The following is a 14,814-nucleotide window of genomic DNA, read 5'->3' on the forward strand; positions in this document are numbered from 1 at the left end:
CTTCAGAATCGCGGCATTAAACTTGCTAAATAGCAATAGACCAAATTCCATATTTTACCAGATCCTATCTCGCTAAAAGGCAGCTGTGATGATAACATAGACACAAGGTTTTTAAAATATCGATTTGGAGCAACGACCCGTGACTGATATACTTTCACAATTACAAACAACATAAATGTAGAAGGGGTCTATTAAAAATTTTCCCTCTATTCCATTATTTAACAGCTTATAGCTGGTGGATATGAAGTTTTTATTAGTCTAATTTATATTTTTTTTGTGGAATGCTTTTCGCTACAAACAGGCTATACAAAGAAAAATCTTCTAATATCCAATAATAACTGTAGTAAATATTAGGCAGCATTTTTAATTTTGTCTAAATAACATCGGTTTTACTGAAATATAAACTCCTTAGATTGTTTAGTTTTAAACAAACAACTTGTATTAGTAACCAGTCAGTTTTATATTCCAATGACAGTTCTTTTCAAATTACATACCAAGATTTCTACAGTGTTTTATAAAAAATTAACTTTAGACCACAACATTATAAACTAAAATCAAATCAAATCAAAATCAATTTTATTTCAAAATTTGCAAACAAGCACAGTACACATAATATAAATGAAATTAGTCCCACATGGGCCATAGAGGCTTGTGCGTGGTGACGAGTCTGTTTCTAGTTGCTATGTACAGCGGTATCATAATAGTTATCCTTAATAACAATAAATTATTTTACATCTATTTTCAAAACAATTATTAAGTATGAAATCTGAAATAATCTGTGTAATTTGTAGGCCACAGACAACATTAATTATGCCACAATACCCAATAGTCTAAATATTTGATATAAAAGATCATATAAAAATAAGGTATGTTATTTGCTATAGTGCAAATAATTAAAATGGAACAAAATTAATTACTAACGATACTTAGGTTAAATTTGGTTTATCGGAGAGGCGAAACGGCGCAAGACGGCCATTGTAACAATAGTGAAAAACAGTTTGTTGCGTGTAGTAAAGTAAGTTAGTCCAGTAAATAAACGTGATCATATATTTTAGTCTAGTATATAGATGAGAGCAGCGACTCAGCGTGTTCAGCGCCGACCTCCAACAGCCAGTTAGAGACAAGATTTCTGTATGTGGACAGCGGGACCTGCAGGTCCCTTATGTGTTGCGGAATATTTCTGAGTAGGAAATTTGCAATGTAATAAGGATTGGTGTAATTATACGATTTTACTATTTGGGGAACCTGCAAGCCCACGCTAACAGCATTCCTTGTAAAATATCTATGTGTGACAGGGGTGACGATCTCCTGCCTGTGGTTCCTCGTGAAGACCAGTAAGCTTTTAATATATAGCTGCCGAATTGGTAACAATTGTGTCTCTGTATAAAGCAAGATAGTCGGGTATCTGTTGTGTTTTTTGAACACTGCCTTAATAACTAAAATTTTGAACAGTCATTAACGGATATAAAATAGACCTGGAAGCCCCTCCCCATACTATAATGCCATATTGTAAAATTGATTATGCATAGGCGTAATAAATAGTTTTAATTTCATTGGGATTTAATATTTCAGTTAATTGATGGAAAACGTAAATCATTTTCCTTAGTTTCGATTTTAACATGTGGATGTGTGGTTCCCATTTTAATTTTGAATCCATGATGACTCCCAGGTACTTGTACTGGTTCACCCTCTGTAACACCCGACAATCACAGGAGCCACTGTTCGTGTCACCGCAAGAGTGGAGTACCAATCCCATGTCCACAGGCGGCTCGCCCGCGCTGCGCAATGAGATCGGCATACATTTAGTTTTTGAAACATTCATGGTTAGAATATTTTCATCAAACCCGTTTTACTAACGCCAATTCTCCCACAGCAACACGGTAGACCTCCTCCCACGATCTCCGCTCAAACAATATTGCAGTATCATCTGCAAACAGAAATATCCTACCAGTAATCTCGAGTTTAACAATATTATTTATGTAAATTAAGAATAGAAGTGGACCAAGAGTGCTACCTTGGACTACACCGTAATCAACACTAATTGTGTCACTTAAATGATTGTTTATAGAGACTGTTTGCGTACGTCCGCTAAAATAGCTTCTGAATTAGTTCAGCTCTAATCCGCGAACTCCAACACATTCTAATTTGCGAAAAAGCAGTTTTCTGTTTATACTATCAAAAGCTTTTGCCAGATCAATGTAAAGAAGTAACACTTTATTATTGTTATTTAAGGCATCTGTTATACATTTATTAATTGCGAATAGGGAGTCTGAAGTATTTTTGTTTTTGCGAAAGCCGTATTAGGACTCTGACAGAATATTATTATCTTCGAGGTATTTCTGTAATTGAGATTTTACACACTTCTCTAGTACTTTACTTAGCACACTTAGCAATGATATTGGCCTATAATTGTGCATGTCTGATTTACTATTGTTTTTGTAAATTGGGATTACTTTTGCAGATTTAAATAATTCTGGATAAACACCTGAAGATATACTGAGATTTATTATATGTTTTAGAGGGGACGCCAGCTTACTAATTTGTTGCTTGAGCAGGGCTACGGGGAGGCCGTCCATACCGGGAGCCGATCCACCTCGCATTCCCCTGACACACTCCTCCACCTGGCTGTCCGAGACCGGGCGCAAGCGAAACTTATGCCCCCGTACCCTATGCACTGTATCATCCACCAGCAGGGGACCAGTTGATGCCGGCACTTCCATGGCCAACTTCCTTCCCACTTGCGAAAAAAACAAATTAAAAGAGTTAGCCACTTCCTTTGTACTTCCACCAGGATTGTCACTGTTTTGAGTAAAATGGCGCACAGGAAACTCCTCTCTCTTTTTCCTGACAGAAATGAACTCGTTAACAGTTCTCCAAAACATTTTCGCGTTTCCCGCTGAATTTAATAATTTTTCTATGAAATAAGCCGTCTTTGCTCTTTTTATTTCATTGCTTAAGTTGTTCCTAAAAATCAAGTAGTAGTTTCGTAATCGTTCATTAAATGGTTGTCTTTTTAATATTTTACTTAATTTATCACGTTTTCTAACAGCATGAATTAAATTATATGAAATCCAAGGTTTCAGTTTTTTATTTCTTGTAGATAGATATTTTGTTCGTAACGAACTTGCTCTGAGCTTGTCAAAACGTGTTTAGGAAAGCGTTACAGCTAGCATTTACTTCTTGTAAGCCGAGGACATGGTCCCACGTCTGAGCCGCTACCAGCCCATCCAACACCTTCATGTCCAAGTACGTGTTGTTTGTGTCCAAACCGCGAGGAGAAGTAATTGGGAGACGTATCATAACAGTGACAGCATAGTGGTCGGTAATTCCTGTTTTTAAAATACCTGAAGTAATAAAGTCATAGTTATCATGTTTTAAGAAGATATGGTCAATATACGTCAAAGAATGAGCGGTAACCCGTGTTGGTTTGTTTATACAGTTAATTAGTCCAGCTTTGTACATTATATTTAGATAACTGTCTTGTTGAGCGTCGTTTATTGTACTATCTAAGATATCAATGTTTATACCACCAGTGAATATGTAGGAAGTATTGTTTGCCAGTTTCGAGTAGTAAAGTTCTAGATCAGATAAGAATAATTGGCAGTCCATCGCAGGGCTGCGGTAGATAGCTAATATGTCAAAATGTCGGCCGTCAACGTCAAAGTCAAGTTGTAGTCCAGTCGCTTCCCCTAGTTTAATTTGTCGCGAGCCGCCGCATAGATCTGTTCTCAAGTAGACCACCGTACCATCACATCTGTTCCAGTTGTCAGTCGTACAAAATACCTCATATCCATCTATATTAGTTAGAGTCTTGTCTGAGTCAATCCACGATTCTGTAAACACAATGATATCATAAATAATGTTCAAACTTTGTACTAATATTAGTGCCTGGTCGATATGTTTATAATAACTACGTATATTTAGATGAAATATTTTAAGACTTCTGTTTATCCCGTTATGGAAACATTCAGTCAGTTCAGTATGGCAGTCAAACTCCTCACAATAAACTTGTCCGTGGCCGTCAAGCGCAAGTAACACGTCCCTATCCAACCTTAGCAACAACCCGTCCGTCCCGCCACGACCCCGCCGCGCCAACAGCCGCACTGTTTAATTTTACAGACCCCTATGTACACAATTTGATTATAATTTAATAAATATTATTGCCATTGAACTTTATAATAATTTTAATCATGACAGTTATAAAAGAATGTTCAACGATTTTAAAATAAGTAAGTTTTATCGTTTATCGCCGCCACGACCCCGCCGCGCCAACAACCGCAACGTTTAGTTATACAGGCTTATATATACACAATTTAATTGTAATTACAATTTATAATAATTTTAAACGTAGCTGACTTAAAAAAGATGTATAAGAATAAAATAATATAAGTTATTTAACTATATCTTTCCGGTACCGTAGGTGTTTCTTTCGCTAATTTTTCTGTTATAAAAACAATGATTAGTTACATCTCCGTTATTCCCATACCAACATTAAAAATCTTTTAATGGTGTGTTTTTCGAATAACTTATACCATTGTTACCACTTTCTTGCTTCTGGATATTATATAGGCTCTATCCTCAAACAAAGAACATACCTTGTACATAATTATTTCTAACGCCAAGCACACTCACATACAGACACACGTACCTACATACAGAACTATACACAAGTTGCATGGTATATTACAATTATATACTGAAAAGTGTAAACAGGTAGTGCTTATGTAACTAATCTATGTAACTAAAATGTTAAATTTGACTTGCTAATTTTAAACATGACGGTAAAAGAATTACAGAAATCGTACACATAGACATAATCATATAAGAATCATCCTACTGCTGATTAATTAATTAATTACCACCACATTATTCAATGGTTTAATAACATTTTATTGATCTCCCTTACACACACATTCATTCTACAAACATTCATCTCCATTTATTGTTTACAATTATGTACAAGCCATAATATTCGAACATAAGTATTTTTGTCTCATAATTACCACAATGAGAGTACACGGATTCATTGTTTGATTAAAACCATTACTTGTCGTTACTTATGTAACCAAAATAAAGAAAATAGGAACACGTTAAACTAAAAACTGATAACACAAGAAGTACTAACCTACCCAAATTAGTACTATTGAAGTAAAATAATCTGTCTGTTGCTTTAGATACTACTTAATCAACTGTAACGACAGATCCAAATTAAACCTTGTTTAGTCGTAAATGTTTATTTTGTTGTATTTTTAGTACAGTCAAATAATATTAACCCATTTCGATTTTAAACTACGTTGATTTTTTGGGTAATATTCGATATCACACTTTGTAAAGTGGAGTCCCACTACTTCATCTACGTCATCACTAATTCACAGAAATGTATTTTTATGCTTTAAATGATATTTTCATAGCCTACTTTAATATTTAAATTAATTATTTCATTAACAGACATTAAATATTTATAATCTGGTAGTCTATCATTTGCTATCATGGTCTACAAATTGTACTAAATACAGATTTGATACAGTTTCAATTTTCCCCGCCACCACAGTTGCCCGTGTGCACGCTGGAGGGGGCAAACTGGTTTGCTCTAAACGTGACGTCACGGCAGCGGTGCGCGCGCCACCTTCTCTTCTAGGCAACCCCTTCCACTCAGCTGCATTTACTGCATTCAGTTCATTCGTTGTTTGACAGTCGACTAAGTAACATCGGGAGCCTCTGGTTTGTTATTGAACATCTGTACAATTGAATTTGGATTATATTAGCGAGTGATTTGAGCAATAATTACATCTGAGTGCGTTTTAATATTCTCAAATTAAAGTGTGTTTTGAGCATAACTAATACTTTCCAAGTAGTTTTTTTCGTTATTGTGTGTAACAGAGGGAAACTTAGTTCATCATGACGGATAAGTTAGAAATGAGTTTAGACGATATAATTATTCAGAGCAAGGGATTAAAGAACTCTACAAGAAAAAGTCATGAACGAGGAGGTTTTCGTCAGGGTAGAGCGACTCATAGCAATGCTAGAGATGGTGGTGGACCCATGAGAAGCAGGAGAGTCAATTTTGATTCATCGATAAGAGTTCCCTATTCTCGAGTAAGTATAGTTTTTATACTATCACTTATTAAGGAATTAGTAATTACTAAACCACTCTACATTTTCTAATATCTAGTTTTTTCATTATAGGCATAGAATAAATTTTACATTTAATGAGTGGCCTCTGGGACTAAACTAATTTTGTTATGGGGGTTAAGTAGAGATATCTCCTGTGTTTCAATTATAATAGTTACTTGTGTACCTGGTTTCTAATTTAAGAAATACTAGCACAGTTATTGATGGATTTTAAGTGTCTATATAAAACCATTTACTACAGCGAGTTGTTCAGTTTATCAGGAATTATTTTGTTTCCTTAGCGATTGAGATTGAAGGTATCTCACTTTAAATTTTTGTATCACTTTGAAGATCACTATAAATAAGTATAGTCTACTTTATCATTTGAAAATTATTATTTTTCATTTGTATTTTTATACAAATTATTATTTGCTTTATTGAAAGGTAAGGAAAAGTAAGTGTTGTGTGTGTGATTAGGTTTATTTGGTATTTTTAGGAGTTTATATATATATTAGCCAAATCTATCATTTCTTAATTTAGTAACTTATAATCTATTTCAACATTCTAGTTAACACATTTATTGGTAAAAGTATTACTTAGAAATAATACTCACAATTTTATAATTATTAATTTATTGTAGCCTACATCTAGACAAAATCTTTTTATGGTTTTAGTGATAGGTCTCCAAAAATAACATAGCTTTATGGAGTATTGTCATTTACATGTTGAGAAGACTTTTATAAGGGGCCTACACTTGTTATTCGTGTATTTTATCGAATTTTTATATAATTTTTTTTATCTAATAGACTAAGCTATTCGTAAAGAATCACAGTTAGTTTAATTCAAGATATGAACTCAAATTAATAATACATAAACGTTATAGTTCATATAAAACAATAAACTACAAAGAGTAATAATTTTTTTTAGAGTTTAAAATTTTCGATTAATATATATAAGATTAAATGTTTTGGACGAACGGTCAAAGCCATTTAGTTACTGAAATGCCACAGGAAAGTGCGCCTATCTCGGGCATATCTTTACCACCACTATTACATAAAAACAGTTACTCACTTTTAACTGGGCATGATGTGACTATTGTAATGTATATTTTAAATTAGTGGCTAGGTTAAATTTAGTTTAATTATTTTAATGCTGTTGGTAATTAGTATTTGTGATTGCAATGTGTTATATTATTGCGTACGATTATTATATAATATCGAAGTTGTATAATATATCGAATTTGTTATTATAAAAATCAAACAACGAGTGTAAGCCGCTTATTAAAGTCTCACTCATACCCGTATTCAATAACTATATTGTGTATTGTTTTTACTGTGTGTGCTGTATATCTTGGTATCTGAGAATTGTATGGTTATGGTAATTTGGCTAGTGTGGCATTACCACTGTCTTAAAATAATACAATGTGTGTATGTTTTGATCAAATCAAGCGTAAACAAGATCCATAACTATTAACCAATACAAGTTGTCTGTCTTTGAGTTTAATGAAGATTTTACTAAGATTTCTTCAAGAACGAAAGAATTGCTTATTTTTCTTCTGAATTACAGTTGGAGGAATTTAGCTGTGCTCGTGCAGCCCTAATACTACCCTTTCAAAAACGAACGCTATCTGTGTGGCGGGTTTGCGTTTACGTGCTAGCCGCTGAGATGAAGGCGCAAGAATCTTTTAACGACTTTAAACTCACGATTTTATTTGCCGATTATTATTCACACATAGGTTATTTTCAAAAACACGTTAAACAACAATATAACAACTGAAAAACAAGGATAAGTCCTATTATTGTTATTATTTGGTATTCTCTTATTATTTAATTTACAATCACTTCAATAATATTTAATTAATTTAAATGCTAGAATATAATTTTCTAATAACAAATGTTACTTAAAACGATTGTTTTTTCATTGGAGTTCTTCAATTCCACTCAAGTTGTCCTCCTCTTCTGCTGTCTGTATCCGAACCAACTAATATAATAAGGGATTTTATAATATTGTCAATCTGGGGTTCTGCGGCTGCATAGTCCCTTTCGATTTTCTCTACGTGCTTGCACTTTACTGACCACTCTTCTGCGCCCATACTTGATATCTTGTCTTCGCATAGAGCTTTAGCTTGATACATAGTGAAAGATGTATTTCTCATAACCACATGATGTTGACTTCGGCCCAAATTAACTCAATGGGATTGAGGTCTGGGTGGTAGGGCGGAAGTCGTAAGATGTCGTGACCCTCTAGTTGAACAGTTTCGTCCAAGGCGTACCGGACATGCCTTGGTTTATATAGCTGCACAAGTTTGTAGAGTTCAGGATAAAAGGATATCGTCGCAGAATGGTATTCCGTTTTTTGAAAGCCACAACTTCATATCTTGCTTCCTACTTTTTGAAGTAGAAGCTTTATCAATTTGTATATTATGGTAAGGCGCGTTATCGACTACCAGTACTGAATTTGGTTCTAAATTCGGTAACACTTTTTCCTTTATCCACTTCATAAAAATGTCCCCATTCACATTGTCTTGGTAGTCTCCACTATGGTTGCTTGTTTCCAACATGTAAAAGCATTGGGCAAGAACCCTTTCTCTCCATCCGCATGGATAATTGTTAGTCTCTTGCCCTTGGAAATCGGCACGTGTAACCCTTCATTTGAGCCATTTGACCAAGTTTGGTTAGATACGTGAGACGATAGTATATAAGTTTCGTCTAAATAAATTATGGGGCGTCCTTGCTCCCTGTAATTTTTCAACGCTCTCAAGTATGTTTATCCTCTTCTCTCGGATTTCTGGCTTTTTCAATTAATAATTTCCTATTGTTTGCCGTCCTTCTCCAAGTAAATTCCAGGTCCTTTAATACACACCTAAAACTTTTCTCACAACCCTGGAAATATATTTTGTCCCTTAGCGCCTCCCTCAAAAGTTTTGCAGTCGGTATTCGATGTTCTTCAACATGCAAATTGTCAACTATTCTACGTCGTTGACGGTTTTTGTTTGGTGTAGTAAAACTTGCCTCACACATGTTACTAACCTTCAACTTGTTAAGTTAACTGTTTATTTTAGTCACAACTCGCTCTGACACTCCAGTTGCTGCAGCAGTTCTTTGGCGAGCCTTTGACAACGGAATTTTAACAGTTTGATGATCTGCCTCTTCCTTCATAAATGTATAAACATTATTCACAATTTCGCGAGCCCGACTATGAATAGGCTTTTGACTTTTGACTTTAACTTAACAGACATTATCGGTAAAAGCGAAGCACAAGCTACACTCAGCACTGTCACAAAACAGACTGATTGTGGCGAGTGCGATGAGTTATTTGGGCCAATACGATTCCTGAAAGGAGGGTTTTAACCATGAGTCAAAGGAAATGTTTTCGGGACGCAGCGCATAATGCTACCCCACCACCCCTCCCGCCCATCACCACACACTCCAGGTCACGCGCACAGCTAAAGTCCTCGAACTGTACAAATATGTTATAAATTGAGAATATTTTAATTGTTAGGTAAGATAAATAAAGCTTAGCCTTAAATACAGAAATATAAAAATGCTTGAACTTTAAGCATTGGAAAATGGACCTTGAAAAAACCTAAACATGCCAAGGTTTTAATTTAATAATCTCAATTATTTTCAGTTATGGTGAGCATAATTTGTTTCCCTTCTTAGTTTATAACTCTCATTTCATAAATTAAGTCAATTATTACAACTTACATTAGATTAAAAAAATTTGTTTCTAAGTATTATGACAATATAGAATACCCTAAGCTGAACACACACACACACACACACACACACACACACACACACACACACACACACACACACACACACACACACACACACACACACACACACACACACACATGTATATACTAAAAATAAAATAATCATAGACACATAAGTTTTTCCGAAATATTGTTGTTCTATATCAATCAACTTTGTTTTTTTGCCACACGAGTAGACTTAAATTTGTATAAAATTTTAGTATACAAATAGTATACATTTTTTCTCATTAGACATACTAAGCATGTTTTTTTGTTAAAATGAATTTCTTCGTAAATAATGGTGGTCACGTTACCTTTAGAAAACCAAATAAAATAATTAAGAACTACTCAACGGTAAACAGTAGTTATTAAATTTTCAAAGTTCAATATTTCAAGTAAAACTTTAAAGAATGGAAATAATTTCATAATAGTGGCGGAAGGTAAAAAAATCCACATTACATACAATAAATAGGCCATGAGTACTTTTTTAATTTTTTAGTAGACTGTGGATGTAAAACGACAAGTATATCTACAGGTTTTTACCGAAGTGTAAGAAACTAGTTGCGGTTATCTCCACAAAACAATTTAACTTTGAACTATTTATATTTAAGTGCTTATAGAAACGTTTTACACGATGGACTTTGCCAATTGACTATTTCACGTTTTTAATAGTGTAATTATTTCAGCCTCCTGGCAATATCAACAGCCGCTGGCAGCATGATCTCTATGATGGTCCGGTTCTCAACAAGAGGAGGAGATCAGGAGGTCTAAGCATGACAGGTGGTCCTACAAAACTAGTCGTCTCAAACCTGGACTATGGAGTATTAAGTTCAGACATACAGGTAAGAGAAAGTATAATGGTCACACCTAAGAAAAAATTTATTCAAATTAAGGTATATGTTAAATGTTTATTAGATAATTATTAACGTAAAATATTAATGCAGTGTTATACAAAATAAAACTTAAAACAGAAATGTTCGATTAGTTATTGTATAGCGCCTAATCATTACACTATATGTATTCATTTTATATTTATCTTATTCATTATTCGTTTTATTATTTATTCTTTTTATTCATTTTTTTTATTAATTTCATCTTATTTTACGTCAAATGTCATTATCTAAGGGCTGAGTAAAGTACTCTTCAGTATTTTTCGGTACATGAGACATGTCAGTGTCAATAAGTTTCTTGAACTGTTGTAAAAGTAGTTGAGTCATTGTAGATTTATCTAAATTTACATACTGTACTTTTATACAGGGTATATTAAGTCCTGATACACCTGGATATATTCCTAACGTATCGATGTATCCATGTAAATTCTTCAAAAAATAGATGTGCCCTCTTTCAACAGGGTTAGAGCGGGTGACAAACTGCAGCCCCTATATTGTGACATGGCATATTAAAGGTATATTTAATAGAAACAGAATGGCACTAAGAAAACATCTCTGTGCCGTTTTTAGCAAACATTATTGGCAAATAACCCAAAAATAATCTGTTTGCACAATTCCAATGTCTTTTGCACATCAAATACTACAAGCGTGATATATTTTAGTAAGATTTTGAGGGGTCCGGCTTACCCAATTATGTAGTATCTAATGTTTCTGGTGCGCATATTTACGTTAAGAAATGTCCTTTTTTAGGTGACATTACAATGTAAGGGATTACTTTTCCTTGACGTTTGTTAGCATCGTTGTACAGATATTTAACATATAAGTTATCCTCTTGTACCACATTTTGTAATGGGTTGAAATATTTTTTATCCTAAAAAATCCAAAAAGTAATTTAATAAGTATTGTGAAGGTTGTGCATTAATATATCATTGCGTTTGGAATATATCCAAGCGTATCAGGACTTAATTTACACCCTTAGGTGTAAGGGGTTATGTGCCCTTAACTTTTTTAGGATTATCGTAGAGTTTTTTTGTTCATGTCACGGTGTTTCTTTTGAATTTACCTTTCAAAAGGATTAAGTTACAAGATAGGGGTTGCAAACTGAAAATTTTTAGTAATCCTTCTCGCCACACTTTGAAAAAGAGAGGGAAATATTTTTATACCTCAAAACTTCCAAAACAGTTCTTAATACATATGGTGAAGGTTGGTATTTAAATCTGTTTGGAAAATATTCAGGCGTATCTGGACCTAGTTTACACCCTGTATGCTTAAAGTACAATATTTTAAAAACATTTTATTCAGTATATTCTATACCAGAACCAACGATTTTGAGAATTGTTATGGTGGATTCACATGAAATTATGTACATTTTTCTGGCATTGTTTGTGGTTATAATAATGTAATACCATTTTTGCTTTTTTCAGGTGCTCTTCTCAAAGTTTGGGCCTCTACACAGTGCAACGGTGAACTACGAAAAGTCTGGTCGCTCCATGGGCTCGGCTTACGTCGTATTTGAGCGAAAAGCAGATGCTGTCAGGGCTATGAAACTGTACAACAGGGTTCCTTTAGATGGTGAGTTCAGTATGTATAACAGTTAGTTTCTTGTTAAAATGAATTGCTAATGAAAGGAAAAATAAGTCAACTACCTGTCATTATTATGTTAAAAGAAATACTTTATGTTTTAAGGATTTAGATTTATCCTATTTCTCTTTTTAATATTTTGAATGTGTACCTAATTGTAACACAGTAACTATATTATATTTAATTTACGCAAATAAAAAAATATGTGTAAGCCAAATAAGTTATCTAGCAGTTAATTTATTAATTACTTTCCAAAGGTGTTTTGTATAACACAGTCCGTTTTGTGTCAAGTGCCGTGTGTATTTTTTATTTTCTCTGCCCTAAAGTTCTGGAATTCATAATTATCTAATTTTTATTCCGTTATGAACGCATTTATATACATGATGTATGTTTACAGGTCGCCCCATGCATATTGAATTGACTATGTCTGATGTTAAAGTTATGAGGCAGCAAGGAAACCGATTTAGCGGAGGCTTCACCCACAGGCCTAATTCTGGACGTTTTCGCCTCGGGGTTGATGGACGAGGTAAGTAAATCTTTTTAATAAAAAATGCTTTACTTTTTACCTCTTGCTATTCTGTATTAATATGAAGGAATGGGTTTCCCTTTCATTTGCTATGTTGAGAAAGCCTTAGATTGCAACTTAATAAACATTAGTAGGTCAATTAGGTAAAACTTATGTTTAAGTTGTATGTAAAACTATAATTAAAAAAGTTACAAAAGTAAAAGTTTCTAAAGAAAACTTAGAAAACATTTTAAGGACTTTTTTATAGTAGACTAATTTAATAATTGCTTTGTTTACTGTCGTGATTAGGAACAATCAAAACGATTCTTTGGATTAGATGTACTAGTTAAAAAAACAATAAAAGTAGGAAACTTAATTATTAGCATGCCACTGAATCACTGCGTCAGACATACAGGTAAAAAATCATCTCTCTCTCCCTCTCTCTCTCTCTCTCCCTCTCTCTCTCTCTCTATCTCTCTCTCTCTCGCTCTCTCTCTTTCTCTCTTAAAGTGCAACATACTTAAAATTTGTTATCTCTTCTATACATATCCAATCAACGAAAATAACCTTTTCTTAAAATTGCCCAATATACTATACACAATATATTGTACTACGAGTCACTGTACCCAGACAGGACAAATGGAAACAAAATTATTAAGGCAAAGGAATGAGTATGTTCTAATAAACCTGTTTGAAGGTTCACACAATTCTGATATAAAGTTAGGGTAGCTTTTACGAATACTTTCTGTGTATTAATTTAATTAAAACTTCATAATAAGTTGAATCAATTATAATATTATAAGTAATTACATTGAAGTTGATTCCAATTACATCCACAGCAGTTCACACATGTTTGATATTTCCTGTTGTAGGTTTCAGAAGAAATGGTCGTGGCGAGGAAAGAGGAGGCGGACGAGGAGGGAAAAAAGTCCCAACTGCAGCAGAGTTAGATGCAGAATTAGATGCGTACATCAGCGAAATAACGTTGTGTAAACTGAACATAAATGAAGTCTAAATATTGTTTATAGAAATATTATTTGTACAAATTATAGATGTATATGAAATTAGTTGATAAAAATAATCATATTGAAAAAGACAGCTATTTCTTTACATTTTGATCTTGCAATGTGTGCAGTATTAAATTGTTATTATTATAATTAATTTAAGTAAAGTACCAACAGTAAAGTTTATTTTAAATTCGACATATTTTTTTTGCTTGGAATATATACCTACAAGTTTTGTTTTACTATAGCTTTATCAGATTAAAATATAATATACTTTTTATAGATCTTTCATTTCTCAACGTAAGTTTTGCATTGTTCTGTTTGTAAGTTATGGTTGGCATTTCATGTTCTAGTAACTGTGTGTAAATGAATTAGCAAAATTTCCTGGTTTTAGCTGTTAATAGTATTTTTCTAATTTTCTGAAACATGTAATTATTTAAATCATAATGCTTTTCATTCATTAACTTTTTTTTAAGTAATCAAAGTTTTACTTTGGATTCCAAAGGGAGGTTTATAGAATTTGAATTTAGCTCTAAATTAGTAAGTAACTCACTTTTTAACTCACAATTCTCTGTTTGAATTTGAATTTATGTAAGGCTTAAAAGACTGTGCAAACAGTCTGTTTTTAAAAGTCTTTTTTGTGGGTATTGATGTTAATATCAAAGAATATTTTTTTAGTAAACGATCTTGTAAGCCTAAAATATAATAAATAATTTTTAACATGTCTGCTGATGTGACAATTTTTAAATAGTTTCGGTAGAATATTCTAATATAATTTTTTTATAGTTAAGAAATATTTGTGCAGATAAATTATTTATATTGCTGATAAGGGATAAACTAGTTTAATCATTATAACTTTAAATCTAGCATTATGAATTACGTAAAACAGTACGTACTATTTATATAATTATTATTTATTCCAAATGAAAGATTCTGGCCACAGACAAATTTCTTTACTATTTA

This window comes from Homalodisca vitripennis, chromosome 8 (assembly GCF_021130785.1).
Source record: "Homalodisca vitripennis isolate AUS2020 chromosome 8, UT_GWSS_2.1, whole genome shotgun sequence".
In the NCBI taxonomy this organism is placed as follows: domain Eukaryota; kingdom Metazoa; phylum Arthropoda; class Insecta; order Hemiptera; family Cicadellidae; genus Homalodisca; species Homalodisca vitripennis.